Source organism: Sphaeramia orbicularis, unplaced genomic scaffold (genome assembly GCF_902148855.1).
Source record: "Sphaeramia orbicularis unplaced genomic scaffold, fSphaOr1.1, whole genome shotgun sequence".
NCBI classification, from domain to species: domain Eukaryota; kingdom Metazoa; phylum Chordata; class Actinopteri; order Kurtiformes; family Apogonidae; genus Sphaeramia; species Sphaeramia orbicularis.
In genome coordinates this window covers 278773-293406 of record NW_021941594.1, presented here as the reverse complement: position 1 = coordinate 293406, position 14634 = coordinate 278773, and the positions used below count along the sequence as shown (strand labels likewise).

Genomic DNA, 14634 nt, shown 5'->3' with positions numbered 1-14634 from the left:
CCCTACCTACAGATATCCAGAAAAGAAATTCCAAAAATGATCAAATGCGGAACTTGGGTAATTTTTCTAAATGTATAGCTTTTTTGTATACACCTTGTAGATCGCATTGAAACCATCTACTGATCTGAACTGTTTAATACCTGTTGATCCACTAATCCTATCAATCCATGTAAAAATTGTGTAAAATACAGTTTTCATCTTTTCATGGTCATCATATGACCCTTTGGATGTTCAGAGGCTCCGTAGTTGCCACGGAAACACCGTCATCTTCTACAACATTGATTCCCCAGTAAACCCATGGAGTCCGTATCAAGACAGTGGATGGACACACTGGGGGTTATGTTTCAGTTAATGAGAGATTTTGCTGAAAATGTCACATTTTGATCACCTGTTTAGTCTAGAACCTTATTTTTATGCTTTTCTTGGTCTGACTCTGATATTAGCATCATCTCAGACAGATATGATTATTTTTAATAACCTAATAAAACATAGAAACCCATGATCCCTTCTTTAAGAGGATGTTCCATGTTGTGATTGAATTGGACTCATTAATTTTCTGTCGTAGTCCGGTTTCTGTTTCATTGGTTTTATAAACTGACTCTGACTCTGGTGGATCCTCAGGGTTCAGAACTGGCCCTGGGCTGATGGACGGTACAGCTTGAGGGAATCGACCTGAACCATAACTTTCCAGACCTGAACAACATCATGTGGGATTCACAAGAAGCGGCGGCGGATAAATCTAAAGTGTCCAACCATTACATCCCCATCCCAGAATACTACACCCAGGAGGACGCCACGGTGAGAACACCAACAAAGAACAGCAGGAGTATTATAGACCTGCATGAAGTTGTGAGGAGTTTGTCCTTTAGTCCCATCTAGTGGTTGTTTAGGAGAATGACAACATAACAGTGACCCTTTAACCCACAGGTGTCAACATGCGGCCCGGGGGCCAAAACCGCCCCACCAAAGGGTCCAATTTGGCCCGTGGGATAAATTGTGAAATGCAAAAATACACAGAAGATTTTAACAATGGAAGATGTTAAAGTCATTTTAGGTCATTCTCTAAAGTGGGTAAGACCAGTAAAATACTATCATAATAACCTATAAATAATGAAAAAAAGCTATTTTTTCCTCTTTGTTTCAGTGTAAACAAAGTAAATTACACAAAAAATGTTTACATTTACAGACTAACCTTTTACAAAAAAAGTGAAAACTGAACAATAAAACAACCTGAAATGTCTTAAGAAAATATGTGAATTTAACATATTCTGCCTGTTTCTAAATGTTTTGTGTATTTGTAGATCTACTGTTATCTGTAAGTGTGTGATGCACATGATAAATAAAACTGTGGTGCTATATTGTTAAAATTGCACTTATTTTTCGTTAGAATTTTCAGGTTTCATATATTTTTTTATGTTCGTTCAAGTACAGTTCGTAGATGTAAACATTTTCTTATGAAATGTTACTTTTTCACTCAAAAACATAGAGAAAATGCGTCGGAGTTGATATTATTTATAAGTTTTTATCCTATTATTTTTACTGGCCGGCCCTTTATATCATATTAGACTGAATGTAGCCCTGACTAAAATGAGTTTGACACCCCTGATTTAACCCCTGACGTGTCTGTGGTGAGCGTTCTGAATGTAGGATTTATTTAAATTCATACAAATTCAACTGGAAAATAAAATAAAAATACTGATAAAATAGAGCACTATAAAAAAGACAATTTGGACTTTTTTTTTTATTTCCACCGTTTCCTTGTCGTTTTTTGTTTTTACTGTTTATATAAACTATGAAGGATGATGTGAAGGAGTGGTTGAGTTTCAATAATTAAAGCTTCTGCATTTACACCAGACTGATCTCAGTAACTGGTGTTGTATGTCACGCCAGTTTTTGGTATTTGTCATGCTATACCTACGCATTTTCAACGTTTCGTGTGTTATTCAACAGTATTTTATTGCGTGTCAATCTACACTAAGATCTACGGTTCACATAACCATAACCCAGTATTTTTCAACCATGGGGTCGCCTGAAATTTCTAGTAATTGATAAAAAACTACTAATAAAAATATTTGGGCTGATTCTGTGTATGTATGCATGTAACTGTGAAGCACTGTGGTTCTGTTTGTCGTTCTGTGTTCTGTTTGTCTGTGGTTCTTCATCTGTGGTTCTGTTTGTCTGTGGTTCTGTTCATCTGTGGTTCTGTGTATCTGTCAAATGTTCACTGTGTGGTCAGTTTCAGATGCTGCAGCTCTTTCATAATTCATAGTTTGAGTTCTTGTTTGTTCAGTATTAATTGTCAGCCTTGTAAATCCAAGCTGGACTGAGTGAACAAATGGTTTTAGCAAAAAAAAAAAAAAAAAGTCTGTTTTGACCCTAAAACACACAGTAAAAAAAAACAGTGAAGAAAAGGAACTCAAGCACAAACTCACAGCAGCTTTAATGAACCTGAAAGACCAGATTCACAGCAGAACGAGATAGATAGATAGATAGATAGATAGATAGATAGATAGATAGATAGATATATAGATAGATAGATAGATTTACCACTTTATTTTCAAACAATATCTGAGGTTTTTTTGTTTGTTTGCTTGTGTTTTTTAACTTGTGTTCCTTCATAAATTAAAAAAAAAGTATGAGTTTATTTTAAGAGAATGTCCTCATAATTTTACCAATTATTCAAGTTTTCTTTTCTCTAATTAATTTTTCTTGCAAATTTGTTTTTCTGGTTTTATTTTCAGACACTATCCACTTGTTTTCTCATAAATTTCAGTTTTGTTTTGTTTTGTTTTTTTTCTAAATTTACCTCTTAATTCTCTGATAAAAAGCCCAACACCTTTACTAGTGAAAATCTTTAGTTGTTTCTTCATGGTTCTCACCCTATCTGCTCCCTTTTGCTGCTTTGCTCAAAGGCCCCCTGGTGTTAGTTTTCCAGACTGACTCGCTACTCCCTCCAGTGGTCATATAAATCCTCCGGCCCCTCCCTGGAAATAAATTCTCCTCATATCTGCTCAATCCAGTACATTTTTAACGCTGTATATTTTAATATTAAAGAAACATTTTGTCATTTTAATAGATTTTCATGTTATATGTCTAGATGTTTTAAATGTTCTGGTATTTGACAGTAAAAAAAAAAAGATTCTCAAACCGAAAACCGCTGTCTTTAACCCTGTTCCATCAAAGGAATAAGACCTACGTTTTAGTTTTATGTTGTTTTTTTTTTCTTTTTTTTTTTAATTTACATATTATTTAAAGAGAATATCATCATCTTCCTAAAAATAATTTCTAAAATAATTTGTCATTTTTTCAAATTATCAGGAAACACAAAAAAACTGAACCAGAAATTGAGTATTAGAGATAGATAGATAGATAGATAGATAGATAGATAGATAGATAGATAGATATGTAAAAAAAATATATATATATAAAAGTTGAACAAAACAGCAGGAAAAGGAACAAAAATAAATGTAAGTAAGCAACAAAATGAGCAAAAAGATCCAAATAATACTGAAAATTAATAGAAATAGAAAATAATGGAAAATATTTCAAATTCAAGAATGGAACTGGAATCAGGGCTCAGGGGTTAAAGGGTTAAAGGGTTAACTAACAAGACATTAAATATTAAACTAAAAGCAAAGACAGATCAGAATAAACAGTGAATCAGATTTTGCAGTGTAAGGTGTCTGTTTTAGTCCACACCAGTGCATAAATGTAGGTCACAGAACTGAACAGAGGAGGAAAATGTTTCCACGACAACATTAGGAAAGAATCAGAGCCAAGAAAAGTGAGCCAGTAATTAGAGGTTTGACTGTAAGGGTTTTTTCAGCGTCGTCCTGGTGATGTTTAATCCTATCCTTAAAAAACAGTCTGACCAAAGATCACCTACGTTTTAATAAAACTCAGTATTCAGATGCTTTGTGAAAATGTCCAGATACACTGAACATCTACGACATCATGTCACTGACAGGAGAAGGTTTAATAAAACTGATGGATTCAGTCCAGTGGGACCTTCCACTCAGTGGGTAAGTGTCCCTGGACAAGTGGGGATACTTGTTTTTTTTAAGTAGTCCGGAAAAAACGCCGTTTTAGAAACAGTGACATGTCAGACTACTCTATTTAGTTTACCCAAAAATCCATCAGTAGATTTGCTCATTATTATAAAATGGAGCAGTTTGTAGGTTTTACCTGGTCCACACAAGCAGCTGCATGAATGGAAATGGATTCAACATGAGACAAACATGACGTAACTTAGGCTTTTGGAACGTTAGGCTTTCGGAACGTTAGCCTGTCATAACATTAGCCTTGTCATGATGTTAGCCTTTCATGATGTTAGCCTTTCATAACATTAGCCTCTCATAACATTAGCCTTCATAATGTTAGCCTTTCATTAGCCTCTCGTAACATTAGCCTTTCATAAAGTTAGCCTTGCATAATGTTAGCCTTTCATAATATCAGCCTCTCATAAAGTTAGCCTTTCATAACCTTAGCCTCTCACAATGTTAGCCTTTCATAAGTTAGCCTTTCAAAATGCTAGCCTGTCATAATGTTAGCCTTTCACAACATTAGACTTTCATACAGTTAGCCTTTCATAACGTTAGCCTTTCATAACATTTGCCTTTCATAACATTAGCCTCTCATAACATTAGCCTCTCATAATGTTAGCCTTTCATATCGTTAGACTTTCATACCATTAACCTTTCATAATGTTAACCTTTCATAACATTAGCCTTTCATAACAGTAGCCTCTCATAACGTTAGCCTCTCATAATGTTAGCCTTTCATAACATTAGACTTTTATGTTAGACTTTCATAACTTCAGCCTTTCACAAGGTTAGCCTTTCATATCGTTAGCCTTTCATAACATTAGCTTTTCATAATGTTAGCAATCATAACATCAGCCTTTTGGAACGTTAGCCCTTTGGAAAATTAGCCTTTCGGAACATTACCCTTTCATAACGTTAGCCTTTCATAGCGTTAGCCTTTCATAACATTAGCCTTTCATAATGTTGCCTTTCATAACATTAGCTTTTCATAACGTTAGCCTTTCATAATGTTAGCCTTTCATAATGTTAACCTTTCATAATGTTAGCCTTTCATAATGTTAGCCTAGTCACACAGTTGAACTACTGGTGACACCATCTCTTCTCTAAATGTGCAGTCATATTTCCAGTAGTTTCAAACAGTCACTCATTCTGAAACCACCTTAAAACTGACCTCAGAATTATGTATTCCATGAAAAGTAGGTTCTCTCGTTATGTGTCACTCATTTGAAAGATGGTATTCTGCCTTTCTTGTTCACATTTCCAATAATCTTGGATCTTTCAACAAGACGTGCAGTGACCTGTCAATCACCTGGGATGGCACTGACACCTGACGAGGTGTCCAATCAGGTTCCAGAGGTGGACAGCACGAAGCAGAGCCCTGGCTCTGTGCTACGTTAGTAATATTTTACTCAGCATGACCCGCCCTACTCTGCCTTTGATTGGCTCATCAGTCCTCATGCCTAAAGTTAACCAATCTAATCAGTGAAGGCCGTGAGTACTAGCCAATTAGAGGCAGAGGGCGGGTCATGGCTTCACCATCCTAGGGAAAGATGTGTTGGAAGTAAAGATGTAACGATATGAAAATTTCATGTCACGATTATTGTGACCAAAATTATCACAGTTATCATTATTATCGCGGTATTACTGAAGTTGTGTTCAAAATGTTCGAAAAGTACTAATACACACACCGAAATAATTTAACCAAATTTTATTTTTAAAAAATTATGAAATAAAATAAAATAATAGGCACAATTGTACCTTCTGTTGTCAGAATATTCAAATATTAACCCTTAGTGGTCTGAGGCTATTTTGTCCATTTTTCAGTTCTTTTATTTTGCCTTTATATACTATATAAACAAATGTTTACTATACCCATGTTTGGTATCCTTTTTTCAGCACAGCTTCATCTATATCATCTGTCTATTATTTTTTCCACTTTAACCTACTATATCAGCACAAAAGGACAAAAAAACCCCCAAAAAATATATAAAATCCGATTTGAAAAATGTATATAATTAATTGCATAAATAACAAACCTTTTCAAAACTTTAAAAGTGAATATTGGTTCCACATATTAGGTATTTTTAAAAAAAATTGGAATAAATTAAACTATACTCAAATATTTGACATCAAAGCAGATCTTTACATAGAGTTTTTCCCCTAAACGTGCAGTGATCAAACACGGTTATCATGATAATTAGAATTTAAACGGTAATACTAACTGTTGGCAATCTTACCGCAGTTTATCGTTCTACCGGTAATCGTTACATCCCTAGTTGGAAGCAGCAAAATGATCAACATAAGGAACTGAGTGACTGTGACCAGGTCCATATGATAACAGTGATGACTGGGTCAGAATGTCTCCACAACTCAGATGATACATATTACTGTTGTTGTTGTTGTGTCCTCCAGGTTGCCCCGGAAACCAGAGCGGTCATCAGCTGGATGCAGGATATCCCCTTTGTGCTCAGCGCCAACCTCCACGGCGGCGAGGTGGTGGTGACCTACCCCTTCGACTGCACCCGGGACTGGGCACCACAGGAAGACACGCCCACGGCGGACAACGCCTTCTTCCGTTGGCTGGCCACGGTGTACGCCTCCACCAACCTGATGATGGTCAACCCCGACCGCCGCATCTGCACTACGAGGACTTCCAGTCCCACAACAACATCATCAACGGCGGCGCCTGGCACACCGTACCTGGAGTGAGTGGTGACGAAGGGGGAGGGGTTTCAGGAGGGGGGAGGAGCTTTCATGTCAGTTCAGTTCTTCTCAGTTTGATCTTTCTAATGGGTTCTTCTCTGAAACTGGTCCTAAAAACAGGACGTGGGGCTAAAAATTCAAACCAGATGTAGACGAACGTTATGAAGCAAGTTTGGGTCTATTTAAAAATAAATACTTACTGAGATAAAAGAGAAACTATTTTTCAGATAAAACCCATTTTTATATTATTTTACATTATATTTAATACAAAAATCTGCATGTAACACAGTCAAAAGGACACCAAATTATGCGCACCTATTTTTTACTCTATTTCTTCAAATATCTTCATTCTCTCACAGGCACATTTTGGGAATTGAACTAATTATTCAAGGCAGAGTGTTCACAAAAATGACCGCTGTTGTAAAATCATTCGCAATTTATATGTGTTTAACTGGGCAGGTTCTGTGTGTAACACCAGTGGACACGATGGGAAGCTACATACATTTTTTTAAGCTCCTAAGACCCAGGAAATGTCAGCAAAGTACCAGCTTTTTTTTGTTTTTTATTAAATAAGTGCCTATATTGGAAACATCATGATGCAACAGTTTTCTCAGATGCAGTTTTTACGTTTTTTATGGAATGTCCTTTGCGATGGACAGTTTTCTTTTCTTTCTTTTTTTTTGTATAAAGTTCTGAAACTCTTGTCCACAAATGTAGACAGAAAACCCATAGCTGGGTCTGAGGAGGATAAATGAATCTGACCAGTAGTTTCAGAAAAGAACATTGTTGAAATCTAGACATTGGTGACCTTGAGTTTGTCCGTTCAAGGTCATTCAAGATCAAAGGTCACAGATCCAAATGAAAGTCCATATGTGACTTCTATCAGTGCTAAACAGTAACTATGTTCATATCTGGAACCATTTACATGTCATAAACCATCAAACATGGACCAGCTTAAGTACGGCGAATGTTTAATATTTCAAAAAATTTGTCAAGATTCAAAAATCACAATTTCTGAAAACTGTGAACAGTCTTTGTACACACTGTCTAAAGCAGGGGTCTCAAACATACGTCCCACCAAAGGTTCCAATCCGACCAGGGATGAATTTGCAAAGTGCAAAAATTCCACAGTCCAGGCTGTGGAATTCATTTTAGATCAGGATCCACATACAGACCAATATGATCTACAGTCAAATAGTGACATATATCTACAAAAAATAATGACTCCAGATTTCCTTCTTGGTTTGATGTGAAAACAATATTACATTATGCCTATAAATAATGACAACTTCAAATGTTTGTCTTTGTTTTAGTGCAAAAAATAACATTAAGTATGAAAATATTTACATTTACGAACTATCCTGTAACAATAAAATGTGAATAACCTGAACAAATATGAACAACCTGAAATGTCTAAAGAAAATTAAGCACAATTTAACCCTTTCATGCATACTGGCCACTACAGTGGACAGCTATTCTACAGCTGTTCTCTTGAATACGTGGATTTTGTTGTTCTTTTCATTTCTTTTTTGTCTTTTTACACATATCTTTATTAAAGTTTTAATACACTACATATCTTTTCTGATATGAATTGGTAATATTATGTAGATCTTTCCTGAGCATAAACCCCCAGAATCACAAGCCCTCCCCATAGTTTTCACATATTTATCAGTAAATACATGTTTCTGTGTCAAAAATTAAATGTGTGGTGTCCAGCTGAGTGGACATTTTTGCAACTTCATGAAAAATAGGTTCATAAGAATTTTTTTCATTATTATTTTTTTATGCATTTTTTAAATTATTTTTTAAAATAATTTTTATATTATTTATTTATTTTGTTTATTTATTTTTCAGAACAAAATTTTCAATTGCATTGTTTTTTTCATGCCTAAAGAGGAATAAAAACACTCAGGAAAATATTTTGATTAAGGTTCTCAGAATTTGTGCATGAAAGGGTTAAACACTTTTCTGCCTGTTCCTCAGTGTCTTTGTAGATCCGATAATGCACATGTAGAAATGATAAGTTGAGGAATAGGCAAATATTGTTAAATTGCACTTATTTTTCTTAAGCAATTTCAGGTTTTTCACATCTTTTTTGTTTGGATAGTTTATAAAAGTAAGCATTTTCATCATTTAATGTTTTTTTTTTTAACTAAAACAAAGACAAAAATTTGGAGTTGTCATTATTTATCGGTTATTCTGTTATTATTTTACTGGTCCGGCCCACTGGAGATCAAATCGGGCTCAAGAAAATGAGTTTGAGACCCCTGATCTAAAGGAAGATACGTAAAAAATTAAAAATGAATCTGACCAGTAGTTGGACAGATGTTTGAAGGAACTGCTAATGAAAACAACGCCTTCACCCTCTCGTGTCCTATCAGACGGTGAGATAGAAACGCAGATTTTTCCAGGTAAAAAAAAAGGTCACATGAAAGTGAGTGACATCCAGTCAGATTCACAAACTGTTATGTGTTAAAGGTTTTATGGTTAGTTGTTGCTTTGGTTGCAGTTGTTTGTATGTTTGAGTGTTTTTTTCGTGCGTTTTTGCGTCAGGTATGAACGACTTCAGTTACCTTCACACCAACTGCTTCGAGGTGACGGTGGAACTGTCCTGCGATAAGTTTCCTCACGCCAGCGAACTGCCCTTCGAGTGGGAGAACAACAAGGAGTCTCTGCTGGTTTACATGGAACAGGTTCGATGAAGACCATGTCCACCTGTCCGTCTGTCCACCTGTCCTCTGTCCACCTGTCCATCTGTCCATCTGTCCAATTCTGTCCATCTCCGTCTGCTGTTGTTCAAGGTGTTTCTGTCTTCATCAGGTTCACAGGGGGATTAAAGGAGTGGTGAGAGATAAACTGACCAGAAAAGGAATACCAGACGCCATCATTAAGGTGGAGGACCACGACCACGACATCCGATCAGGTAGGGGATGGAGGAGGCGTTACCATGACGACCGCAACAGACAGTGGGTTCATATTCAAGTCAATGTCTTTTAGTTTTAGAGTCTCAACTTTTTGTCATTTTGCTTAATTTTAACGCTGTGTATTTTAATAAAGAAGAAACATTTTGTCATTTTAATAGATTTTCATGTTATACGTCTAGATTTTTTAAATGTTCTGGTATTGACAGTAAAAAAAAAAAAAAAAGATTCTCAAACCAAAAACCACTGTCTTTAACTCTGTTCCATTAAGGGAAAAAGACCTAAGTTTTAGTTTTATGTAGGTTTTTCTTTTTTTTTTTTTTAAATTTACAATAATATTTAAAGAGAATGTCATCATCTTCCTAAAAATAATTTCTAAAATAATTTGTCATTTTTTCAAATTTATCAGGAAACACAAAAAACTGAACCAGAAATTGAGTATTTGATGATTTCAGCAAAAAAAAAGTCATTTTTTGTCAAAAAGTTTTTTCTTCTCAAATTTCCTTTTCATGTAATTTTGTATTTATTTATTTATAAATTTACCCCATTATTCACAGAGAATATCCAAACTTTTGTTCTTTAGTAAATTTACCACTTTATTTTCAAACAATATCTGAGGTTTTTTTGTTTGTTTGTTTGCTTGTGTTTTTTAACTTGTGTGTTCCTTCATAAATTAAAAAAAAAAGTATGAGTTTATTTTAAGAGAACATCCTCATAATTTTACCAATTATTCAAGTTTTCTTTTTCTCGAATTAATTTTTCTTGTAAATTTGTTTTTCTGGTTTATTTTCAGACACTATCCACTTTTTTTCTCATAAATTTCAGTATTGTTTTGTTTTTGTTTGTTTTGTTTTTTCTAACTTTACCTCTTAATTCTCTGATAAAAAGCCCAACACTTTTATTGGTGAAAATCTTTAGTTGTTTCTTTATGGTATGTCATCCTACCTGGTCCCTTTCTGCTGCTTTGCTCAAAGGCCCCCTGGTGTTAGTTTTCCAGACTGACTCGCTACTCCCTCCAGTGGTCGTATAAATCCTGGAAATAAATTCTCCTTATATCTGCTCAATCCAGTACATTTTTAACGCTGTATATTTTAATATTAAAGAAACATTTTGTCATTTTAATAGATTTTCATGTTATACGTCTAGATTTTTTAAATGTTCTGGTATTTGACAATAAAAAAAAAAAGATTCTCAACCAAAACCACTGTCTTTAACCCTGTTCTATCAAAGGAATAAGACCTACTGTTTTAGTTTATGTTGTTTCTTTTCTTTTTCTTTTTTTTTTAATTTACAATATTATTTAAAGAGAATAACATCATCTCCTAAAAATTGTTTCTAAAATAATTGTCATTTTTTGAAATGTATCAGGAAACACAAAAAACTGAACCAGAAATCGAGTATTAGACAGACAGACAGACAGACAGACAGACAGACAGACAGACAGACAGACAGACAGACAGACCAGACAGACAGAAGCAGATAGATAGATAGATAGATAGATAGATAGATAGATAGATAGATAGATAGATAGATAGATAGATAGATAGATAGATAGATAGATAGATAGATAGATAGATAGATAGATAGATAGATAGATAGATTCTTTATTCATCCCAGAGGGAAATTTACACCATTTCCCACCAGAACCAGAAATTGAGTATTTGGAGATTTTGGCAAAAAAAACAAAAAAAAAAAACTCATTTTGTCAATAGTTTTTTTTTTCTTCTCAGATTTCCTTTTCATGTAAATTTCTTTTTCTTCTTTCTTTTCTTTCTTTCTTTCTTTCTTTCTCCTCTCTTTCTTTCTTCTTTTTTTTTTTTGTAAATCTACCCCATAATTCACAGAGAATATCCAAAGTTTTGTTCTTTGGTAAATTGACCACTTTATCTTTAAACAATATCTGAGTTTTATTTTATTTTATTTTTTAACTTGTGTGTTCCTTCACAAATTAAAAAAAAAAAATTGAGTTTATTTAAGAGAATGTCCTTGTAAATTTACCAATTATTTAAGTTTTCTTTTTCTCAAATTTCTTTTTCTTGTAAATTTATTTTTCTGGTTTTTCTTCTCAGAAATATTCAGTTTTTTTCTCATAAATTTCGGTTTTGTTTTGTTTTGTTTTTTTTCGAAATTTACCTCTTAATTCTCTGATAAAAAGCCCAACACCTTTACTAGTGAAAATCTTTAGTTGTTTCTTTATGGTTCTCACCCTACCTGGTCCCTTTCTGCTGCTTTGCTCAAAGGCCCCCTGGTGTTAGTTTTCCAGACTGACTCATTACTCCCTCTAGTGGCAAGGGTATTATCATTCACGAAACTAACGAAATGACGAAAACTAGAATTGTAAAAACACTTTCATTACCTGAAATAAATAAAAACTAAAATTAAAAGAAAAAAAAATGATAACTAACTGAAACTGTATTGTGTTTTTACAAACTAACTAAAATGTATAAAAATTATGGATAAAATTCCCTTCGTTTTCATTTTTGTCAGTGTCGGATTGATATGAAATCGATTTATTTTCCTCAAGCAATTTTAGCTAGTGGCACCATATGATATTTAAGGGTCTGTCACTTGTGTTCACTTGTGGTTTCCAGTCGTCTTCTGGTCCCCACTCTACCTGGAAACATGGAGACTAAAGCTGGGACAAAGCAGCAGAGTCCTGTCTGGGATTTATTTGAATACGACAAGAAGAAGAGAAAAGATATAAAGAAACTAAAACTAAACTAAAACTAAGCATTTAGAAAATAACGAATACTAATAAAAACTAGCAAACCTGCTCTAAAAACAAATTAAAACCAACTGAATTAGAGAAAAAAAAAGTCAAAACTAAATAAAACTAAACTATAATGAAAAATCCAAAACTATTAGAACCTTGTCAAGTGTTCGTATAAATCCTCCGGCCCCTCACTGGAAATAAATTCTCTTCATATTTGTCCAATCCAGTACGTTAATATAAACTATAAAACTCTGTGACTGTGCTTGTGTTTTCGGTTCCAGCTGCTGACGGGGACTACTGGCGCCTCCTGAACCCTGGCGAGTATAAGGTGGTGGTCTGGGCCGAGGGGTACTTCCCGTCCATGCGTCGCTGTAACGTGGGTCTGGAACCTCACGCCACCGTCTGTGACTTCACTCTGACTAAGACTCCCATCCAGAGGCTGAAGGAGATCAGGGCCAAAGGGGGGAAGATCCCCCAGGACCTGCAGCTCCGGCTCCGGGCCCTGAGGCTCCGAAAGCTTCGCGCCAGCACCAAAGCCATCAACCGGCGCCGGGAGGGTCAGCGGGTCCAGACGAGGAGGGCCCGGTCCCCAGAGGCCCGGAGGGTCTGATGATGGAGAATAACCCCCCCACCCCCGGTGATTAGTAAGAGGACGTTATAACAGGGTCGACGACTACGGAAACACGAAGAATCCACTAAAGACAGAAAAGTTCGACACATCCTGACCTCGTAATTATGAGAAAATATTAAAAAAAAGTTTAACCTAATCATCGAATAACATTAAATTAAAAAATAGTTCCAGTGTCCCTGTATGTCACTAGTCACTTTTCCATTGACCCTCAAATTGTGCAAATATTACTTGTGCATAAAAATTTACCCAATAGAAAAATGACAATTTCACCAAAAAGTCTCATTTTTCGATTAAAAGTTTTTGCGCTGGCGAGAGTTGGTTTTTTGGGGCCATAGCGCAAATGGTATACCATGAAAAAAACTGCAATGGAAAGACCTTTTTTCGCAACTAGAGTCAGGTGAATAAAAAAAAAAAAAAACAGATGTTGACATATGTTAGAACAAGAGAAGAAGAAGAAGAAACATGATGCGGTATGTGTGGACACACCAGGAAACCCAATCATTTTTAATTTAGTACAAAATAGAGGGGTAATATATAATAATAATGAATATATCTGTAAATCAGGGGTCTCAAACATGCGTCCCGGGGGCCAAATGTGTCCCGCCAAAGGTTCCAATCCGGCCCGTGAGATGAATTTGCAAAGTGCAAAAATTCCACAGTCAAGGCTGTGGAACTCATTTTAGTTGCGGTTCCACATACAGACCAATATGATCTACAGTCAAATAATACCAGCAGAAGAAACCGACAAGAAATAATGACTTCATATTTTCTTCTTGGTTTGATGTGAAAAAAATAATATTACATTATGTCTATAAATAATGACAACTTCAAATTTTTGTCTTTGTTTTAGTGCAAAAAATGACATTAAATTATGAAAATATTCACATTTACAAACTATCCTGTAACAGTAAAATGTGAATAACGTGAACAAATATGAACAACCTGAAATGTCTGTGGAAAATTAAACACAATTTGAACTCTTTTCTGCCTGTTCCTCAGTGTTTAGTGTCTTGTAGATCTGATCCATAATGCACATGGACAAATGATAAGTTGAGGCAGAATATTGTTAAAATGGCACTGATTTTTCTGAAGAAACTCAGTTTTTTTCAGCTTATTCACATCTTTTTTGTTTGGATAGTTTATAAAAGTAAGTATTTTCATCATTTGTGGGGTTTTTTTGCACTTAAAGAAAGGCAAAATTTTGGAGTTGTCATTATTTATTGGTTATTCTGTTATTCTGGTTATTCTATTCTGGTTCGGCCCACTGCAGATCAAATTGGGCTGAATGTGGAACCTGAAAGAACATGAGTTTGAGAGCCCTGCTGTAAACCAACACCATATTTACATTTGTCGCCATGTTTATGGAATGACTTCTTGTGTCATCTCGCGATATTAAATAAACAAATCATCGCATTTGTGATTCAATGGAAAAACCATCATTATGCACTTCTGTTTTTTTGACATTTAGTAAATATCGGTAAAGTTTTGCCAGATGTCCAATGGAAGAGCAACTAGTGTCATGTTCATGTTGAATGTGTGAGGTTGTCAGGTTCTGTCCCAATGTTCTAGTCCTGTGGTCTGAAAATAGAACCTTTATTTTACAAGGAAAAAAGCTCATTGACA

General features: G+C 35.0%; 1 pseudogene; it reads left to right on the top strand.

Annotated features, from left to right (window-relative positions):
• The first annotated feature begins 621 nt into the window (after positions 1 to 621).
• Positions 622 to 13164, top strand: LOC115416345 (probable carboxypeptidase X1; annotated as a pseudogene).
• Positions 13165 to 14634: the final 1470 nt, after the last annotated feature.